General features: G+C 42.7%; 1 pseudogene; it reads left to right on the plus strand.

Annotated features, from left to right (window-relative positions):
- The first annotated feature begins 4126 nt into the window (after positions 1–4126).
- LOC112850424 (cysteine-rich PDZ-binding protein pseudogene) lies at positions 4127–4821 on the plus strand (annotated as a pseudogene).
- Positions 4822–23502: the final 18681 nt, after the last annotated feature.

A 23502-nucleotide genomic window follows, 5' to 3' on the forward strand; every position in this document is an offset into this window, starting at 1 on the left:
GTATTGACTAAGGTAACTAGGATACCTGAGGCCAGCGTTGACTTCAGGCACAGCTGGATCAAGGAATATGACCAAGATTCTACTTTTTCCTGCCCATACTTCAATTCTGCTTTCCTCTCTGTTGGTTTGCTTCTGGAACAGGTTGTCCCCACAGGATAGTAGTGATGGCTGCTCATATTTCTCAGCCTATGCCATCTTTCAGCTAGGGTGCCTTGCCAAAAGGATGTATCTCCTCTCTGATATCTGTAGGAGAAAAAAAATCCTGATAAAACTTATTGGACTATTTGAGTCATGTAGCCACCCCTAAATATCTTCATATAACCAGAGCAGTGGTATTTAGCTTAGCCTAGCCTGGGCCCCACAGTCAAAATGTAGAGACTTGTTATATGCCATTAAGGACCGAAGGTCCTTAGAAATCAGGCAAATTCATTGCTTTGCCTCATTTTTTTACACCTTTGGTTGAATCTGAACTCCAAGAAAAGTTTCAGAGGCACAGCGTCTGAAACTTTCTGACCAGTTACCAAACAGCATATTTATAGCACAGAGGGAGGATCTGAGAGATTACTCTGGTTCTCACAGAAAATGGATAATTAAAACCGAAAAATGGCAAAAATGTAACATTCAACTTTAAACCAATGGGATTACAAAACTGGTTAGGAGAAAACTGTCCTCGGTTATATAATTTTGAGCTATTCGAGTTTAGATTTCCTAAGATTAGGGACATTTTGAAGACTCTCATGCAAAGACATAAATGAAGGAATCAAATCATAACATACATGTTCAAAATGTGACTCACTATCATTATCCATAAAATTCCCTGGCGAATCCCAAGCTATGGACTACTGAGTATTCCTCTGTCATCACCTTGAGGCCCAAAAGGAAGGAGGTATAATCAATGTCTCCATGGGATGGCCAATTCTTTCACCTTTTTCTAGGGTAATACTCAGCCCCATCCCGCCTCCACAGAACATTACACAGGGTCAACCATTGCAATGACCGCGGTTTTTGCCAAAGCACCTGGCATTTCAGAGCCAACACTTTCCACTGGACAGAACACTGAGTTTGGAATCAGAAACCCGAACTTGTCCTGACTCCAAGGCCAAACAGCGGTGTGAACTTGAAGGATCGACGACAAGAATTCACAACATGCTTTCATTAATTTTGCATTGATTCTTTGTGATCATCACTACTGCATTTAATACTTTTACATGCTTCATCTCTACCCCTCCAACAGTCTTGATCTCACTAGCCTCCAACCTGTGACCAGTCTGAGTGAGGGGCCCAAAGCTCCCAGACACGGGTCAGCAACCACACACACACACACACACACAAATGAACACTCACAGATACTCACACAAACTCAAATGCCTGGTTATGTTTCTGGATCCTCGGCAGGGTCCCTAATTTATCTGATTTTTTTCAACTCTTAGGCATTTACAGGTGCCTCAGAACTGCTTTTGAACTATTCCATTCCTTGAGCTGAAGCCTGGCTGATTTTTCCTAATTACCAATCCACAGTTAGAATGGAAAGAGATTATTCTCTTTATAATAGCTCAAATTATGAGGTGCCTGGGTGGCTCAGTCAGTTAGGCGTCCGACCTCAGCTCAGGTCATGATATCGCGGTCTGTGAGTTTGAGCCCCGCGTCGGGCTCTGTGCTGACAGCTCAGAGCCTGGAGCCTGTTTCAGATTCTGTGTCTCCCTCTCTCTGTGACCCTCCCCCATTCATGCTGTCTCTCCCTGTCTCAAAAATAAATAAACGTTAAAAAAAAATTTATAATAGCTCAAATTAATATGAAATAAGCATTAAAATAAGCATTAGGAGTTGAAGATAAACCTTTTGTTTAATATTGAGTGCCAGATACTATATCATGGGGACAAAATGTCACTAAAGTATTTAATTTAGATACCAAAAAAAAAAAGTTCTAACAGTGATCGCTTAGTGTGCATACCACCACAATACTCCATAGTAAAAGCAACTACTATCTAATGACCAAATAAAATGAAATCTCTTAGCCACCCCTACCATAGGGGTTGCTAAAAGAAACCAGACTTCTTCCTTAGAGAGCCTTGCAAGGAAAACTGGGTCCTGTGTGGAAACAAGGAACATACAGGTCCCTTCCATAGAAAATAACATATTTTGTTCTGTCAACCTATATTTTTGGAGGAATATAAAGATAATGTTATACCTAATATAAAATAAGGCTAAAAGTATTTGTCCTTTAATCCAGCAATCTCCCTTTCTCAAATTTCCCCTAAGGAAATGATCATAAATATTTATGCCTAAAAATATGTATCATTTGTTTAGAATAGTAAACCTGGATCCAAAGAATTTTTTTAAAGTGGTTGCTTCTGGTTAGGGATATAATAATACTTTTTCTTTATATTTTTCAGACTTTTCAAAATTTTTCAACAATATTTTCATTTTATACCCAGAATAAACTACCATTTCCTGAGCAGACATTAAGAATGAAGAAGAAAGCATTGATGGCAGAAATGACTGCTAGAGAAACACCATTTTGAACCTTTAAAAAAAATACAGATAATTATAAATGTTAATATTACTATCATTATCATCTGTTTAGATCTAGCAGATCTCAGAGATAGGTTCAGGCACTTTCTGTACACTGGCTCCAATCCTCAAAATAATCCATGAGACAAGTATTATTATGCTTGTTTCACAGATAAAGAAATCAAAGCTCAGTGAGGCTGAATCTTGCCCAAGTGATGATCAGCTGTCCTGGTTTGTCCAAGATTGTCCTCGGTTTAGACTGAAAGTCCTGCATTTCCAGGAACACCTCAGCTCCCAGCAAACCAGTACAGCTGGTCACCCTATGTCAAGGCTACATAGCTAACAGAAAAGCATGGCTCCACACCTCACTCTCTTTCTATGCTGGAGTGAATCTCACTAAACAGGTAAAATACATACAAAGGAAAGAAAGAAAAAAGGAAGGAAGGAAGGAAGGAAGGAAGGAAGGAAGGAAGGAAGGAAGGAAGGAAGGAAGGGGCAGGAGGGAAGAGCAAATCAACTTTAAAGAAAAAAATATTTGCCTATGAATCCAACAAGCATAATGCTTAAAACAGCACATAGCAAATTCTATTTTTTAATTAATTAATTTATTTATTTGAGAAAGAGTGAGCATGAGAGAGAGGCAGAAAGAGAGAAAGAGAGAATCCCAAGCAGGTTCTGTGCTGTCAGCACAGAGCCTGACACGGGGGCAAAATCTCACCAACTGTGAGATCATGACCTGAGCTGAAATCATGAATTGGACACTTAACCAACTGAGCCACCCAAGGCACTCCTGCAAATTCAATTTTTAATTCTCAAGTTAAAAAAAATGTCAAACAAGAGCAAATCTATTGTAAATGGTGGACAGATGGTAGGAATGGAAGAGAACATTAGGTCCCTTCTGAGCTGTCGCATTCACCTCAGCTAAGCTCTCAGGGTGCTAGGCAACATGTGTGCACAAAATTTTAAGGGTTCTAGGGCCAGAGAGGACTGTGGTGTGATGCCACCTGAAAGGCAGGGAAAACCCCAGGGCCCCCAAAGTGCTGTCTGCAGGTAAAAATCCTCCAGTGGTAGCAGCTGAAGGTCCCCAAGATTGGGTTTGGGCCAAGGCCCATGTCAACTTAGCACTAATCTTAGGTTGGGGCCCCCAACACTGGGGTCTGAGTCAGTCTCCACCAACCTTTGAGAGGCTTCCCATTCCTTTCTTGTCTCAAGTGGAGCTGGATATGACTGGTCTTAGGTTTGTGACCAGTCCAGTCTTCCCCTCTTATCAAAGCTGCCACCCTTAGTCCTTGTTGACGATAAAAAAGGTTATTTGTTTTACTTGACAAGCCAACTTGAATTTCCCCAAAGTATTTTTTGAAAGGTGAAATATCAAACATATTAGGCACGTAGGACTTTGCTACCTATACTTAATGGTCGAAGGAGGACAGTTGCCATAGCAATGGCTCTGATAAGAATGATGGAGTGAGACTGGAGGGTGAATAAAATACCATCATGGGGCACAGGCTGCCCAGCCAGCCAGCCTCTTATGATACTGGGAGTGTTTGCCCAAGTCTTAGGAGTTAAGTCATAATTGAGACAGAGAGAGAGAGACAGAGAGAGAGAGAGAGAGAAACAACAACGTCCAGTTGTAAACAAACATTTTGAGGGGTGGGAGGTCAGAATATGGATGGAGATATTTTGAACAGCAGCAGTGAGTGCATGTGACTGTCTTGCCACAAGGACTGGCAGAGCCCTCCCTCCAGTGGCTTTCCTGCAGACAGACCATCCCATCCACCTGCAGAGAGGCACAGCTGACAGAACACAGAGAACCCGATAAAGGTTCATAGAGAGTTGGCATCACAATGACCCTGACAGCCTCCCTGGCAACATACAGCAAGACTCTACCTGGCTCGTTCTCTGAGACCCAGTAGTTCCATTCCTGGGAATCTGCTCAAAGGAAATTGTCCTGACCACGGTCCTGCAGCTAAGGGAGTCCTCGACAGAAGAATGGTGTACAGAAAATGTGAAAAGAAACTTGATACTGCTATCACTCCAGACACGTGTCTTTGCACATCCAAATACACAAGCACATCCACATACTACAGAAAGTGGTAAAAAGAAGCTGAACAAAAATAAAGCCTTGACTTCAAAAAAGCAAGAAATCAGTCACATAGAAAGAATGAGTTCTCCACTTGGAGAATTTGTAAAAGTTCTCTGCACTACCCAGGTTCCCATTCCTGGCAGGGCTGTGCCTACAAAAAGGGCATCCGTATGATGTGGGGAAAATAGGTTTTAGACACCAAAAACTACCAGAAAACGTCTGTCTAGATATACTGGTGAAGTTTCTGTCTTTCTATAAGTTTTTACTTTCTTCTTGGACTTTTGAAGGCATAACATAGATGTTCAAGTTACAAAATAGCATGTTGTAAAACAAATAGTTAAGTTTAAACCAGGGAAGTTGATCAGTGTTCATTCTTTCACTCTCAGGAAGTTTCTGAACAACAGCAATACAGTCTTCTGCCTTGAATTGTTATTTTCCTTACAAGCATTTTATTGAAGTGGAATAGGTGGCAAATTTAATGGAAAATAACATGTCCCTGTTCTGTATGTACTTCTTACTTAAACTTATTCAGATCATTCTTATTATCCTCTACTTTATAAGTATTGCACAAGTGAGATTATTGACATTTGGCTCTGAACTTGGTGTCCAACTTAAAATTCTTCTCTCAGTCCCTGTTGGTTGCCTAGCTCTTAGAACCAATAGTCCCTCAATTCATTGCAGTTTCACTAAGTATTTAAATACTTGAGACTATTATTGCTGAATGGGTCCTTAGTAATTAGTCTGGACCCAAATCGAACAGACTGTATTTCTTGGAACCAAAACGCCAATACCTTTCATCTGAGAACAAGAGCACGCAGAACACCCCGCATAGGTGCAAATGAACACAGATTTCAGAAAAACATATTACACACGTTACCTTGAATTCAAACTGTCATGAAAGCCCAGAGCACAGTGGTCATCCATGATGATATGTAATACAAATGGATCACCACTCTTTGGAAAAGCTCTTTGAAGCAAACACCAAACTTTTTTTTTTTTTACCTTCTCCCCTCCCTCCTCCCCAAGAAAGAAAAGAAATACATAGAACAAAGGCGCAAAAGACGGAAGGCACAAAGAAGTTCCATGCAGGGTTGTTTTTAATTCTGTAAAATCAGAAAAAGGGGGGAAAAACCCTTCTTAATCCTAACAACAGGAAAGAAGTTAAACTATAGCACAGTAGCATAATGAAATACAATGCAGAAGATAAAATTGTGTTTAAGAAATCGTCACAGCAGGGGCACCTGGGTGGCTCTGTCGGTTAAGCGGTTAAGCGGCCGACTTCGATTCAGGTCATGATCTCATGGTTTGTGAGTTCAAGCCCCGCATCAAACTCTGTGCTGACAGCTCAGAGCCTGGAGCCTGCTTCAGATTCTGTGTCTCCTCCTCTCTCTGCCCCTCCCCTGCTCATGCTCTGTCTCTCTCTCAACAATAAACATTTAAAAATTAAAAAAAAAAAAAAAAGAAAATCATCACACCAGTGGAGAAATTCTCATCCTTTCATGTTATAAGAAAGGGAAAAATTCATCATTGTAAATATACTATGACCCGAATCATGGGGGAAAACAGACAATCTGAAAGGAAATGCATCACACTATTTAACAGTTCTCAAGTTTAAGTACCGAGACTTGGGTAAGTTTATTTTCTTCTATTCTGTTTTTCTAAATTTTCTGTATGGAGCATGTAGTTTTTATGTTTGCAATAACAGCACTCATTTTTAAAGACCTACACATGTTCTCTTACCTCGTAGCATTCCCAGCTCTCTTTGCTCTTGCCTGTTTCTGCTGTAGAGGCTGGAATAGTCACTTATCCAGCCACATTTGTCCTAGCAGAAGCCACATGGCACAGTTCCAGCTGTGAGATGTGAGTGGAAGTCTGAGCCCTGTCTCTGCCCTTTCTCCCTCTTCCTGCCTAGAACGCAGACGCAGTGAGCGAGTGAGGCCGTGGCAGCCATCTGGGAACCAAAGCTGAAAAGGCCAAGAGAATCACGGAGATGCTGATGGTAACACCGTCAGGCACTGAGCCAATGGTAGCAGTTGAGGTTGTTAAGATCCTGATGAAAAGCATTGGAGGAAGCTGTGTGGCAGTAAGGCCAAGAGAAGAGGTTCTCAACCATTACAATCACGTGGGCAGGTTTTGTAAATATTGATGCCCAGGTGCTAATCCTGGAAATTCTGACTTAATTGGTCTAGGCGGTCACCTGGACATGGGGATTTTTAAAAGCTCCCCAAGTGGTCTGGCCGGGGTTGAGAACCAACTTCTGGAGGCATACAGAAAAAGAGGTCAGAGATGACACCCCAATCCCCAATGATTCAGACTTCCCATTATGTGGAACCAGTCAACCCCACTGTCACTGGATTTTCTGTAACTGGAAGTTGGATGTATTCCCAACTGATGCAATTGTTTCTTAAGACTGGCCTAAGTGTGTACATACAGGAGTTTAAAACTGGTAAAGTTCCATAGCACATGCTGGTCACATAGAGATTTCTGTTTCTCAGTGTGGACTTCTCCCCCTTTTGAAATCAGACCCGAGCAAAAACCAGATTTATGAAGTATATAAAAGTACAGTTTTGTTGCCAAGATAGAGACCCCAAATTTAAGATGTCATGCCCTCTCATTCCTTCTTTGCCTCCACTGGTATTGTCCCACTGTGGCAGAGACCATGAAGTATTGGAAAAATCTCAGATGGCATTCTGCCCCAGGGCCCAGACTCCCTCCCCTTGATGTTAGTTCCTGGCTATACCTCTAAACTGTAGGACTTTGGTACTGACAGACGGGGACAAAGGAAGGACCAGCATGTTTGGTATTACCAGGGAGCTTTTTAGAAATGCCATCCCAGACCTATTGAATCAGAATCTGAATTTTTTTTTTTAATTTTTTTTTTCAACGTTTATTTATTTTTGGGACAGAGAGAGACAGAGCATGAACGGGGGAGGGGCAGAGAGAGAGGGAGACACAGAATCGGAAACAGGCTCCAGGCTCTGAGCCATCAGCCCAGAGCCTGACGCGGGGCTCGAACTCACGGACCGCGAGATCGTGACCTGGCTGAAGTCGGACGCCTAACCGACTGCGCCACCCAGGCGCCCCCAGAATCTGAATTTTAACAAGATCCTCAAGTAATTTGTGTGCTCATTGAAATTTGAGAAGCCCTGTCTGCAAGAAATAGCTGGAGTTAAGTGTTTAAAGCAGTTCTCTCTCTCTCTCTCACTCTTTTGGTTTCTCTTTTGCTGGTCAAAAAACAAAAAACAATAAAAAACAAAAAACAAAAAAAACAAGTGGCACTTGTTGGGATGAACACTGGGGGTTGTATGTAAGCAATGAATTATGGGAATCTACCCCCAAAACCAAGAGCACACTGTATTCACTGTATGTTAGCTAACTTGACAATAAATTATATTTAAAAAAAAAAAAAGTGGGACTGTTGAGGAAGACAGAGCAGAGAGGCAAGGTTGTACTAAGGCTGTGGTGAACAGCCAGCAGGATGCCCTGGCTATGTAACCAGCTGGCTTTTTCTCCCCACCTCTACTCTTCCCAGGCCAGGGCTGGGACCGCTCTCAGCTCTCTTCTCATTGGCACGCCTATCCCAGGTGATGACTCCACCCACCAGCCAGAAGACATGGGAAAAGGAGCAAATTAAATTCCTTCTGTTAACCTTCTTGCTACAGCAAATGTGCCGATCCCACAGCAATCTCTTTAGGGAAGAAAATTTCAGACAGCTTTGAAGGGAAAAAATTAATTACCACATTTTGTGTGTATAGAGAAAAAAATAGGACCTTGGGGGAAATGAAGGAACAGGGAGCGGGGAGGAGAGGGTGGGAGAAGTGGAGACTGTATGCCCTCCTTGGGAATTGTCACACAGCAGAGCACACCACCATGAGGGAGATCTGTTTGCAGGAAGATCTGGAAGAAAGATTGCAGATGTCTGTGCAACTGACGCTTGGATCATGACACACAGATTAAGGCTTTAGCAATAAGAGAGAACAAAGTCTGCTTCCAAAATTAGAAGGGGGAGGTCTATACTTGGAGAGAAGAAAGTCACTCTGAAGCAGGAGAGAAGCAAGGTGCCCCAGTGTGGTCCTAGGACACTGGTTCGGCAGAACTGGTATAGAACATTTTTTTTTTTTAATTTTTTTTTTCAACGTTTATTTATTTTTGGGACAGAGAAAGACAGAGCATGAACGGGGGAGGGGCAGAGAGAGAGGGAGACACAGAATCGGAAACAGGCTCCAGGCTCTGAGCCATCAGCCCAGAGCCCGACGCGGGGCTCAAACTCACGGACCGCGAGATCGTGACCTGGCTGAAGTCGGACGCTTAACCGACTGCGCCACCCAGGCGCCCCATAGAACATTTTTTTTTTTTAATGTTCATTTTTATTTTTGAGACAGAGAGAGACAGAGCATGAATGGGGGAGGGGCAGAGAGAGAGGGAGACACAGAATCGGAAGCAGTCTCCAGGCTCCGAGCCATCAGCCCAGAGCCTGACACGGGGCTCGAACTCACGAACTGTGAGATCGTGACCTGAGCCGAAGTCGGACGCTCAACCGACTGAGCCACCCAGGTGCCCCTAGAACATTTTAAAATCAAACACAGGGTGGCATTTCTCAGCTACCCCGTCTCAGCCCCTGGAAGCATATGACAAGATTTGGGGCAGAGTCTGGAACTGGATGGGTGGTATTCCTCTTGGATGAGAGCCTCCCCTCCTCTCAGCCTCAGAGAGAAGACAGCTAGGCAAATGGGACCCTGAATCATCAGGAGCTTAAGAGTTGCCTCCCAATCAAGGCAGCAGGATGAGCTGACACGGGAACCCTACCCCCACCCCATGGTCAGTTCAAACACATAGGAATGCTGGATAAAGCTGAATAAACTTTAAAAAAAAAAATCTTTAGCCAAACTAGAGCATGGCAACCACAAGTGCTGGAAATGAAGAAAGAACTTAAAGCCAGAGCAATGAGTGGAAGTTGATGCCATGGCCCACAGGGGATTTCCACTAGACATGCATCATGGGTTTATATTTTAACCCCCTTTGAGAAGCATCAGACCCCATGCATGTAGATATTTGAACTGAGCTCACTACATAAAGAAAAATGGAAACACTGCCTTCACTAGCCGACAAACATTGAACAGAAATGTGCTACTGATTGTGCACCAGGGATGGGAAAGAAATCACTTGTGAGGAAAATGAACCCACGTTCCATGCTGTATATAAGACTTCATGGTCTACAAGCAGTGCTTCTACCAGTTTTTTCTGGCTTGGAGCTCTTGCATAGCACAGAAATTATTACCAAAACTAGTCTGGAGGAACTCAACTTCTAGTATGACTTAGAAAGTTCCTGCCAGACTAACCCTCCCACAGATAACAAATATAAACTCTAAAAAACTATAAAAAACAGCCACCTGAAGCCACTGGAGAGCAAAAAAAGAGAGGGATATTCTGAGGATAGATGACACTTGGAAGAAAGGAAAGGCATAAAGCCATTCTAGTGGCTTCTGGCCCAAATGAAGGTCAAAGTCAAGCAGCATGGAGCAGCTAAAACTCAGTGAGAAAACTGCATTCTTTATGGCCTGAAGAATGAAAGAACAGAGTTTAGGGAAACCAGAGCCACCATAAAATGAGAAGGGAATCTTGGAATAAACAGACTGAGAGGAGTAATGTCCAAATTTTGTATGTAAACTTTTCCTTAACTCTCTGATTCAACCCTGAACTATACAAGTACAGGACTGACTTGTAAACATCTGGCTTAGGATAAAAAAGTAAATGGAGATTTGAGATGCCCTCAAGACACAGAGTTTGTGGTAAGAGTACAAGCAAGTTAATTGTTTACACAAACAAACAAAATCAACACTATTTGGAAGAACATAATAGAATCCCGTCTCTAAAATATAACATTCACAACACACAGGATAGAATAAAAATTATTTAACATGTAGAGGACATGACCCATTATTCATAGAGAAGGTAATCAGGGAGACTAACTTCAAAATAACTCCAGCAATAGAATAGCAGATAAGGATTTTATTTATTTATTTTTTTTTATTTTTTTTATTTATATATGAAATTTATTGTCAAATTGGTTTCCATACAACACCCAGTGCTCATCCCAAAAGGTGCCTCCTCAATACCCATCACCCACCCTCTCCTCCCTCCCACCCCCCATCAACCCTTAGTTTGTTCTCAGTTCTCAACAGTCTCTTAGGCTTTGGCTCTCTCCCACTCTAACCTCTTTTTTTTTTTTTTTCTTCCCCTCCCCCATGGGTTCCTGTTAAGTTTCTCAGGATCCACATAAGAGTGAAACCATATGGTATCTGTCTTTCTCTGTATGGCTTATTTCACTTAGCATCACACTCTTCAGTTCCATCCACGTTGCTACAAAAGGCCATATTTCATTTTTTCTCATTGCCACGTAGTATTCCATTGTGTATATAAACCACAATTTCTTTATCCATTCATCAGTTGATGGACATTTAGGCTCTTTCCATAATTTGGCTATTGTTGAGAGTGCTGCTATGAACATTGGGGTACAAGTGCCCCTATGCATCAGTACTCCTGTGTCCCTTGGATAAATTCCTAGCAGTGCTCTTGCTGGGTCATAGGGTAGGTCTATTTTTAATTTTCTGAGGAACCTCCACACTGTTTTCCAGAGCGGTTGCACCAATTTGCATTCCCACCAACAGTGCAAGAGGGTTCCCGTTTCTCCACATCCTCTCCAGCATCTATAGTCTCCTGATTTGTTCATTTTGGCCACTCTGACTGGCGTGAGGTGATATCTGAGTGTGGTTTTGATTTGTATTTCCCTGATAAGGAGCGACGCTGAACATCTTTTCATGTGCCTGTTGGCCATCCGGATGTCTTCTTTAGAGAAGTGTCTATTCATGTTTTCTGCCCATTTCTTCACTGGGTTATTTGCTTTTCGGGTGTGGAGTTTGGTGAGCTCTTTATAGATTTTGGATACTAGCCCTTTGTCCGATATGTCATTTGCAAATATCTTTTCCCATTCCGTTGGTTGCCTTTTAGTTTTGTTGGTTGTTTCCTTTGCTGTGCAGAAGCTTTTTATCTTCATAAGGTCCCAGTAATTCACTTTTGCTTTTAATTCCCTTGCCTTTGGGGATGTGTCGAGTAAGAGATTGCTACGGCTGAGGTCAGAGAGGTCTTTTCCTGCTTTCTCCTCTAAGGTTTTGATGGTTTCCTGTCTCACATTCAGGTCCTTTATCCATTTTGAGTTTATTTTTGTGAATGGTGTGAGAAAGTGGTCTAGTTTCAACCTTCTGCATGTTGCTGTCCAGTTCTCCCAGCACCATTTGTTAAAGAGACTGTCTTTTTTCCATTGGATGTTCTTTCCTGCTTTGTCAAAGATTAGTTGGCCATACGTTTGTGGGTCTAGTTCTGGGGTTTCTATTCTATTCCATTGGTCTATGTGTCTGTTTTTGTGCCACAGATAAGGATTTTAAAGCAGCTATTGTAACTATGGTCAAACACACAAAAGAAAATGTGCTTATAATAAATGAAAAGATAAGAAATCTCAGCAGAGAAGTAGAAACTATTTTTTTAGAACAGAAACTCTAGAACTGAAAATATGATTTCTGAAATTTATAAAAATGTATTATATGAACTTAAAAGCAAAATGGAGAGGACAGGAAATCCTCAGTTAACTTGAAGACAGATCAATAGAAATTATCCAAGAACAGAGAAAAAGAAGTTTGAGCAAAAACAAAACCTCAGAGACTTATAGTATAATATCAAAAAGAAGCAAGGGAAACCTGGGTGGCACCTGGGTGGCTCAGTCGGTTAAGTGTCCGACTTAGGCTCGGGTTATGATCTCTCAGTTCATGAGTTCAAGCCCTGCATTGGGCTCTGTGCTGACAGCTCAGAGCCTGGAGCCTGCTTCAGATTCTGTGTGTCCCTCTCTCTCTCTGCCCTTCCCCCACTCACACTCTGTCTGTCTGTCTGTCTCTCTCTCTCTCTCAAAAAAAAATTATAATAAACATTTTTTTAAAAAATTAAAAAAAAAAGAAAAGAAACAAGGGAGACCAGAAGACATTGGTATGATACTGTTAAGGTCTGAAAGAAAAACTCTCAACCTAAAAGTCTATACCCAGCTCAAATACCCTTCAAAAATGAAGGCAAAATATAGTTTTCCAAGAAAAGGAAACCATGTATTTATTTCCAGCAGATCTGACTACAAAAAAAAAAAAAAATGCTAAAGAAAGTTCTTCAAACTGAAGGGAAATGATGCTGCATGGAAACAAGGATCTTCAAGGAGAAATGAAGATCTTATTAAATAGAACATTGTATGTCACTAGGTACAATGCAAGGTTCAAAGCCTGAGAATCTGAGAGTCAGTCACAGTATCTAGCCTTCCACCACAACCACCACAGCAATTCTGGGCAGCTGTCAATATTCCACACTCCCCCACATAACTGGGAGTATCAACTGAGCCACATTAAGAAGCAAATAACTGTTTGTGAATAATAGTAATGGGCAAATCTTGGCAGTCTCTAAACACAATACTAAACCAGGAAATTCTTAACTTTGGGAACCAACTGAACTGAAAGAACAATTGTGCAAATGTTACTCTGCAGACACTTGATATAGAAGTGAAGTTTCCAGGAGGCAAATTTCCTCATGAGCCTCATATCTCAAAGGCATCTCCTAATAGGTCTTAATATGATCAGCAAAGCCAGTACAAAAGACAACAAAAGAATCAATGGTCATTCTCTGCGTGCCTTGGCTCACAGTAGGAAGTAGTGTCAGCTTTAAAAAAAAATCTTTTTTCATTTCATATTTCTCACCAAGCTATCAATTTGTTAGACCTCTCTAGAAAGGAAGATTTCTCAGCTTCTGAAAGAATAACAGCAGAAAAACAAACAAACAAACAAAGGGAATTTATGCCTAGCACACTGAATTGATTGAAACTACTTGCTAAAATAACTTCTCCACATTAGGGTGATAGTGGGGGGATTGTGTGTATGTATGAAAGCTGTAGGGAAGATACGGTTTTAAAAGAAATAAAACTAAGTCCACTCTGCTTTTTAATCAATAGTGCTGGAAACTATTCACAGAAGGATTACATAGTGTCAATTAGTCATTATTGTTAATGGCAAATAGTTCAACTCTCCCCTCTCTTTAAGCATATTTCCCCTCCTGGATGTGGAGGAAAAGCCTTTCCAAAGCAGCAGTCTTTGGGCCAGACTCTCAAGGGAATGATCATGGCTTCTGCAATGGACAGCTTAACTTCAGAGAGCTGCTGAGGAGTGTGGTTTGCAGAGTAGGGCAGCACCAACAAGGAGTAAAGATGCAACTGTGAACCCCACAGCTGCCTTCCCTCCAGTTCCCTTCCTCTGCTCCGATTCATGCTGCAATAGAGTGGAAACCCTAAAAAGAGGCTGAATGTGAGGCTCCTCCACTTATGTGCAATCCTTTCACATCCTCTTTCTTACATGGAGGCTGGCTTTCCTTTTTCTGAACACGAAGATTGGCACTTACTTCACTGTTTTCCAAATTGAGTTTCATGCACATAATATATTTTCAAGACTCACTGCATTCACTTACTGAATAAGTATGTTTTTAATGTCTATTTTACAGCAACGTAAAGATAATTTGCTATTAAAATACAACATTTGGGGTGCCTGGGTGGCTCAGTCGTTTGAGTGTCCAACTGTTAATTTCAGCTAAGGTCACAATCTCACAGTTTGTGAGATATATCTCTGCACTGGGATCTGTGCTGACAACATGGAGCCTGCTTGGGAGTCTCTCTCTCTCTCTCTCTCTCTCTCTCTCTCTCTCTTTCTCTCTCTCTCTCTCAATTTTACTGTTAGTTAAAACCAATGCATGAGAATAGCTAATCAAAACAAACTTGGACAACCATACCAGGTTTTCATCAAGGACCATGGATGAATACAGCTCTTCCAGAAATTTCCACTGTGCTACATGGGTTTGGTGAACATGATAAACATGAAAACTGAATGTCCTGGGACATCCCATCCCAAGAGAAGAAAAGTGGGAAAGAACAAGTTTACTTCAAGGATGAGCAGGGATGATTCTGGATACAGAGTCATGGTTTCATTTTGATTGTCCTCTAATCTACTGCAGATTGACTTGTATCTGAATTCTAGGGCAAGCTCACTACAAAAAGAAGTGAAAAATATTAACAACTACTTCACTAAGATCTCCATGACGTACTTTGAGAGGTACTAGTAGCTTTAGTACCACAACCCGGCTGATGAGCAGATGCGACTGACATTTCCCGGGGAGGAGGAGTGGTCTTCGAATCTTGGGTACTAAACTGACATAAAGTCTCCTTGTTTGGAGCCAGGGACAACAAATGGCTGGATCTTAAATGCCAACTCGGACAGATTCCAATTAACTGTTGTTAGGACTCAGGTATGAGAGAATGTCGTGATCAATGAGCAATGTCTGTCATGGAACCGGCTGGGGAATGGTAGTACACTTGCCACACACTCACCCCCCTGAATCCCTCCAAGATGGAAGTCACCCAACCATTCCCCGTATCACACTGAGGATGTGCTTCTTTCAACATCCCATGTTATGCGTTCAAAAATCTTGTATTTATTTTTTATCTACTCTTAAGCAAGGATATACTTATAAAAGTGCACTGTCTCCAACCAATCTAGTCATTGTTGAACAATCCGACAAACCCAAGAGCCATTCTCATCACATTTATTGTCCCTTATGCTTCAGAGCACTTAACAATCCTCAACTATTGCTATTTCTTAAAAAGCAACAGCACTCCACCTAGTGAATTTCACTTCAGAATCGTAGTACTATTGTTATTTTTAGGATTATTCTTGTCTTCCTGCTTCGTGCTAAAGATTTTAAACATGCGTACATTTGACATGCTTCAAAACTTCTTTTGTTCTTTCAGGGAGCTTTTGGAGAGGGTCCAACTTCATAATGTCCCTGTGAAGCAAGGCCATGCAAAATCCTTTGAATTTACTTTCATAAATATGTCTTGAGTACCTACTCTGTACCAGGGGCCATGGCAGGTACACAGATGAATAAAGAAGAAAGATAAAGTATCATTTGTTGAGACCCTGCTGTGCTACGCAATGTACCAATACCACGTTGGGGAGGTTGAAGTGTTCCAGCTCATTTCATTTCCATAACAACCTCCTAAAGCATCATTATCACAAACACAGCTGAGGAAACTGAGGCTCATGGAGGTTACCTGACTTGCAGACTCATGCATTGAGTGATTACTGGAGCTGAGATTTGAATCCTGTCTGTCTAACTCAAAGTCCATGGTGTTTCACTGCACAATGACAAAGACCAAATTAGAAGTATGGTTCATGGGAAAGTGGAAGGAGGGATCCTGGGAAATTTGGAGTCAGAGCACTTCCTAGCGAAATGTGTGAAAGTGGGCCAGTTACTAACCACCCCTAGCCTCAGCAGCCCAGTCAACATGGGGTAATTCCTACCTTGCAAGGTAGTTGCAAGGAATAAAGATGACATGTGTAAAACACCTACCACATGGCAGTCTATAAAGAATAGCTACTGTTATTCCTATCCTTGTAAATTACCATTTCTCAAAGAGGCAGGAGCCATTTTCCTACACACTGAATTCTCAGAGTTTGCAGTGGGTACAAATCATGAAATCTAGGATCAAAGTTAACAAGATTTTGTTATATGACTTTTAGAAAGTATATAGTTGACTCAAGAATCTCAGGAGAGTCGGCAAGAAGAGAAAATCCCAAATCAGAGGCAAGTTCAAAGACTGCTTTCCTACTCCCAAGTCCTCCTTCAGCTGAACTACCAGCCAGGAATGACAAGGGGACTCACCATTGTTGAGTCTGCCTGTGAATTTGCATGACAAGTGATAAGCAACATAACCACCAAGTGTGGCCCCCTGGAATAGCTAAGGCATCCACAGCAAGAGGAAGGCCATTATCTAAACTGTCTGGAATCCCAGGCAAATCATTATAGAAAGGCACAAATTCACACTGCATCAGGCTTTTGATAGTCTGTCGGGGGAGGCTGACTTTGTTTGTTAATGCCACGACAAATGTGTCCTTGAATGAGGGAATTGACAGGACACCTGTCTCTGCATTGAAACCTGATCGGAAGCAAATCCAACCTCTTCGATTCTCTCAGGAGTCTCCACAGGTTCTAAGCTGCTTAGTCCTTTGTGATTCAGTAATTTCTACGGCAGGAAGAATTCATCCTTGTTTCTTCTAGAGATAATCCATCCATAATGCAGCATGAACACTCAAGGAACAGGCTGCCTCCCAAATAGAGAAGGCAGTTGCCTGAGCGGAAGGACTTGAGAGGAACTGAAGATGCATCCCCATGATACCCAAAGCACCCCCCAACCACCACCGAATAAAATTGTTTTCCTACCTCCTGTCACTCATGCTGCAAATTCTACTTTGGAGAAGTGGCAGAGAGCACTTCCCAAACTTTTTCACCAAAAAAACCCTTAAAAACAGAGTAAGGGTGGGGGTGGCTGTACAACATTGTGAACATACTATAAACTACTGAATTGTGCATTTTAAAGTGGTAACATTTATACTACATGAATTAAAAAAACACATTAAAACAAAACAAAAGCAAGGGAAATAGCCTTGGGAAACTTGTCCTTGTGAGGCCTGAAGGGCCTGGACTCAAGTAGGGACTCTCTTGTGCTTGTTGCATTCTGCACCATAGAATACCTCTGCGTGCTTTGGTATTTGAAGGGTGTTAAAAAACAAAATTCAAGCAAGTAAATGTGAAAACCTAATTGGTTTTATTAAGCGATTCATGAGTTGAAAGTAGAGAAATGCTCCCTAAGAGCTATACAAAACGGAAGGGGGATGGGGCAAAAGTAATAAACAAAAGAAAAGAAAGGATTGTTTTGGGCCAGGACTTTTTCTTTTTTTGGTGGGGAAGGCGGGGCTGCAGGGTTTTTATCATATAGGTTATCTCACTAGTGCTAATCAGGATATTTCAGATTGACTTTTAAAAGATCACATTCCTGGGATAGGTTGAAACTGTAATTAAGTCTTGGTTTGCTGTTGTGGGGGGCAAACGACTGCAATTTGGGCTTCTTTTAAAGTTATTTGCCAAATAAAATGTTTACCTTTCATCCCCTCATTTTCAAATAAAATTGAAACCCCAGGAAGATGCGCCTTAATTTCCTGGAGGTTTCAGAACCTCGTGGCAGCACCACTCACTTGTGGGCTGGAGAAGCATGAAAGGAGAACCAGGCTTACCGGGGTGTGATCCCAGGGTATGATCCCAAGGCATGGGTCCCAGGATGTGATCCCAAGGTATGATCCGAAGGTGTGGATCCCTTGGTGTGATACCATAGTATTGTCAGGGATGAAGACCTTCCTCTGCCCTATATTCCTAGCTGGACTTAGAATCAAATTGACATGAGACTAATTAACAGGAGAAAATCAACTTTAATAGTGTACAGAGGGAGAATCCACACAGACATAAAATCTCAAGACAATGAAGCAACAAGAAGTTTACGTGAGCTAAGGAGAAGGGTAAGGCCTGAAGACAAAAAGGGGAGAAAACTCATTAGCAAGAAGGTGAAAGAGGATGTTTGGAAAAACAAGGTTGTTCTATTATGCAGATGAGTTCCTTCTGTAAAGGGGGCTTCTGTGAATACTTTTCCTGTTGCAGGCTCTCCTTTCCAATGTAAATTTAGGCGGTTATGGGGGAGGCAGAGCATCTTTCATGCATCTGCTGGGTTTTTATTACTTCTAACTCTAAATAATCTTTATGCCAAAGTGGCACATTTTGGGGTGTCTCATCCTGCACCTCTTCAGTGTAATCTCAAGGTATGAGTCCCAAGGTGTGGTCTCAGTATGGTATCCCAGGGTGTGAGTGACAGGGTGAAGATTCAATAGGGTGATCCCAGCGTGTGAACCCCAGGGTGTGAGTGCCAGGGTACGGACCCTTGCTGTGAGACCGTGGTACGCTCAGACCACTAAGAGAATCCACTTCGTCCTCTGTTAAATCAGGAATCCAGTACCTACTGCAATATGAGGCATACTCAAACAAAAATGTGCTTTATTTCACAGGAATAATTGGCAAAAACACAAAACAATAACTACAGCAGTTCCCAAACACCACATACACAGACATTCTTACTCACTAGGGGTTATTTCCCGATGTGAAAGAGCTTGTCCAAGGCTGAAGACCTGAGGGAAGCAAAGAACAAACAAGCAAACAAGAAAATAAACAAAAACCCACAAACATTTCATGAAAGGTTTCCAGATGAAGCCAGAAAGAAAAGCTCCTCCCCCCAGTCATAGAGATTCCTTAAGGCCAAGGTTAGGACAGACTTCTGCAGATGGAAGAAATGTCTTTTCCTCATTATGGGTTCTGACTGTATGGTTAAGAACAAAATGAATGTCTTCAGGACAGTACTCACTTTAAGAGATCAATTGGTAAAAGAGTATCAAACAGGAGACTAAACTTGGAGGACTCACATACATCATCGCCCATTGTAAGAAGTGAGATGATTCATTTCCAGAAACACCAAATAAAAGCTGTGGTGTCTAGTTAACAATAGGTTTACAAACTATTAGAAATATGTACAGCACCGCCCCCCTCCTCCCATCCCAGGCAACAATGGAGTCCCAAACGGTTAGACACTTCACTTCCTGGTTCTTCTTCCCCTCTCCTTTTCTTGAGCTTATTTTGCAAGAGCTTATTTTTCACGGGCTTTGCAATGAGCATGCCCCAAAGAAGTGAAGTCTCTGTGTCACCTCAAGGAAGGTACATTTGTTCCAATCAGACTACTTTTTGCCTTACGTGGGCATAGGTGACTTCCGGGTAAGGCTGTAACCTCTGTGGTACTCAACCAATGAGGAATCAGGGGAGGGACTTCCTGCTTCTAGAAGATAAATTGTCTGCTGTAACTGCCCCAAGTGTGCCTGTCCATCAGACACCCACTCTTGCAAGAACATTGATTAAAGCCTTGCTTCACTGTGCTCCAAGTCTCTGCATCCCTCCTTTGATTGGGTCAGTGGGCTTATTTCTCACACCCATCAAGCCGAAACTCACCACAGCCTCACCTCCTGTGCCCAGTGTGCACAGGCCTAGGACTCTCCTCTGCCTCTGCTAATGGTGTTATGGTCATCTTAATGAGGAGAAGGGCAGGAGCAATATAACACTTTGACACAGGCAGGCAAGGGGCCCAGGCCTCAAGGGCCTCTGCTCTTTCACATGCCCCCATTGGGATTTTCAAAGTCCCCTCCAGGGCCTAGACTAGCCAGGGCAGCAGTACCATCTGATAGGGCTCCTTAAGCCCAGAGAAGGGCACAGAGAACTCAGCCCCTGTTTCTCTCCTTCTCAGTGCTCTATGATTCTCTACCCTAAATGAGTGATCAATCAGATGCCCAAAGGGATTCTGGGACTTGTGGCAGCCAGGCAAGCATTTCACTCTTACTAGTTGGTGCGTTGTTTCTCTGAGGGATCATGCTGGCCCCTAAAATGGTATTAACAAGCTGATTTGGAGTGACACATTTCTTAAGAATAAGTTTGGGGTTCTGAGCTACCCAAAGTCCACTGCCACATGTATGGGCCATGCATTAACTCTCACCCTTCCATCCTCAGTGCCACCTCAGAATGACACCGTTGGATAGCAGCAGGTATCATTTATCCTGTATGTCCCTCATGGCTGGCACCCAGGGCAGTCCTCCAAGCCCTCCATGCCACGTGTCCAGCAGTCCTCTGGGGGTGGTCCCTTCTATACCCCCTGAGGTGTTTTGAGACTATCATTATGCAACACAAATGAGTTCTTCCAACTGATGTCCTCTCTTGCCTCCAATTGATGTGGTGGCATCTTGCTCTCCTGAGTCAGTCTTAAGCCATGGTCAAGAACATATGGACATACTTTACTCAATGGACATACCTTGTTCTTCCCCACCCACAGCCCCTCCAACCATCCTCACTACAGGAATCTCTCTGTGGAAAGCAAGAGTATGGTCAACATGGAAAGGGATCACATTCTAGAAATGCAGCAATTAAAGTCTAAAAATTTCAAGAGAAGGGGGCCTGGGTGGGTCAGTTGGGCATCTGGCTTCAGCTCGGGTCATGGACTCGTGTTCTGTGGGTTCAAGCCCCGCATCAGACTCTGTGCTGACAGCTCAGAGCCTGGAGCCTGCTGGAGGTTCTGTGTCTCCCTCTCTCTCTGCCCCTCCCCTGCTGATGCTCTGTCTGTCTCTGTCTCTTAAAAATAAATAAACGTTGAAAGAAAATTTTTAAATAAAAATTTCAAGAGAAGACATGAACAGAAGATGTGTTATTCTATATGTTATAAAATTCTAAATTTTATAAATTTGTTATAACATACAATATATATAATTTGTATATGTATATATATATACAATATATATGATATATGTTAATATATCATATATATTTATATGATCTATAAAGTATATAATTTGTTAAATTCTAGATTTAACAAGACAAAAAAATTACCACCCTCATTTTCCCATATACTCTGGGAAAGATTTATATTTATGCTTATCAACAACAAAGCACTACAACAATATTTGAAAGAGTCATTGGAAGAGGTATTCACAGGTTGCAAGATGCAAATGTGGCATTGTAAGCAATGACATAACCAGCATTGAATAACAGATATCAGGGAATTGCAGAGACAAGTAGATCTATATTGCTTCAATACACACAGCCAACAGCTTTGGGAGTAATAACAGTGTTGCTACCTTTTCCTCATGATGAGGGAGATGAAATTAGCGGGGAATGGGGCATTTGACAATAAAGAACATGAAGAGATGGTTCCTGGACCTGAACAGGACAAGATAGTGCCAGGACACTACCAAGGGTCTTCACATGCACTGACTAAACAATAAATAAATCCAAAAGTCCCTCTTCTCCACCGATTTGTCTGTGTTGCCCTGGATAAATCACTATATCACACATGAGCCCATGAGTTTTGTAATTCTTTGTTTTAATAAAATTGCTTATGTAGAGAGCCCCATGAAAAATACTTGCCCAAGGCCCTGCACACCCTGGAGTTTCCCTGGGAAGGGGTGTCTTTCTGAGGCAAGGGAATGGGATTTGTAGTGAAGAGCTGGGCAGAAGCTTGCTTGGGAAACTGCACTCAAACCTGGGCACCTGGGTAGCTCAATCCGATAAGTGTCCAACTTCAGCTCATGATCTCATGGTCCACGAGTTCAAACCCCACGTCAGTCTCTGTGCTGACAGCTCAGAGCCTGGAGCCCATTTGGGATTCTGTGTCTCCCTCTCTCTCTGCCCCTCCCCCGCTCACACTCTGTATCTCTCTCTCTCTCAAAAATAAATAAAAACATTTAAAATTTTTTTAAGAAAAAATATGAGGACAGGAGAACTTGGTTATGAGTGGAGGGTTTTGTATCTTTCAAATAATCTTTATTAGCCTCCCCAAAGCCTCCCCCAATATAAAAAAAATAAATTGTAAAAAATAAAATTGGGCAAAAATGAAGGTTTGAACACTTGAGGTTAATGTCAGAAGGAAGTATAGCAGAGTGGTTAAGAACAGTAGCTTCCAGGGGCGCCTGGGTGGCGCAGTCGGTTAAGCGTCCGACTTCAGCCAGGTCACGATCTCGCGGTCCGTGAGTTCGAGCCCCACGTCAGGCTCTGGGCTGATGGCTCAGAGCCTGGAGCCTGTTTCCGATTCTGTGTCTCCCTCTCTCTCTGCCCCTCCCCCGTTCATGCTCTGTCTCTCTCTGTCCCCAAAATAAATAAATGTTGAAAAAAAAAAATTTAAAAAAAAAAAAAAAAAAAGAACAGTAGCTTCCAGGGGAGCCAAGATGGCGGTACAGCATGGAAGTTTTTTGTGTCTCACATCCATGAAACACACGCAGATCAACAGCAGATCAACACTAAACCATCCTGCACACCTAGAAAACTGATTTGAGGATTACAAAACAATCTGCACAACCTGAAACACAGAATTCAGCAGGCACACGGCACAGAAAGGTGAACTTGAGAAGCAAGAAGCTGCAGTGGGCAGGGAGCTGCTTTTGTGGGTGGAGAGGATGGAGACAAGGGGGAGGGGATATGGGAAAAGCACCCCTCCCCAAAAGCATCTGGAGAAAAAGTGGAAAATTGGAAACAGCCGCAGGGAGTAAACTAAAAAGGGAGAAAGTAGAAAGGAGAGGGTTTAAATTCCATTAAGACGGTAAACAAGGGGAGTGCAAAGTCTGCAACTCTGCAGCTAATGCCTGGTGGTGCTCTGGTGGGAAGGGCAAATCCCCAGGAGCAGAGTGGGGTCCGGGAGGTTCTCAGGCTACACGAGGAAAAGCAGTTCCACTGTTGGAAGGACATTTGGTAGAGACTGTGAGGCAGCCCGGGCCCAGCAGACCCCAGAGAATGGCCACATTCACTGGTGCTGGAACAAGGTCGTTAAGGGTGGAGCTTGGTGCCAGATGTGTGTTGTGATTTTCCACAATCCCTGAAATCCTACTGCTACACTATCTCTCAACTTTTTCTGGGACAGGCTGGCACCTGACCACAGTCTCTGGGCTTTGGCAACATCATGATCCCGAGAACATTCCTGGGTAGGGCCAACATTCAGCCATTGCTCAGGTAGACCCTCCGCAGAGGGGCAGAACAGGTCAAATCCACAGTCCCTCAGAAGTAAGTGGCCAGGGAAAACATCTGCATCTGAGACAAAACTCGGGAGAGAGGTACTACCTGGGGCTTGGTCACGGACAGTGTAAAAGTGGGGAGTGGATGAAACCTGAAGACAAGGATGGGTGTGCAACTGCTGATTGGGGAGAACAGAGTTCCCATACTAGAGACTGGGTATCTGGGTGGCGCCATTTTCACCACTCCTGCACATGCGCATATGCACCAATGAGCGTCCAAACAACCCACACCAGTAGGCTAGCAGTGCCATCTAATGGAGAGTGGAGCCATTACACTAAGCCCTGCCCAACTGGGCCAACCTTGCT

This window comes from Puma concolor, chromosome C2 (assembly GCF_028749965.1).
Source record: "Puma concolor isolate L17-30 chromosome C2, mPumCon1.1.hap2, whole genome shotgun sequence".
Taxonomy (NCBI): Eukaryota; Metazoa; Chordata; class Mammalia; order Carnivora; family Felidae; genus Puma; species Puma concolor.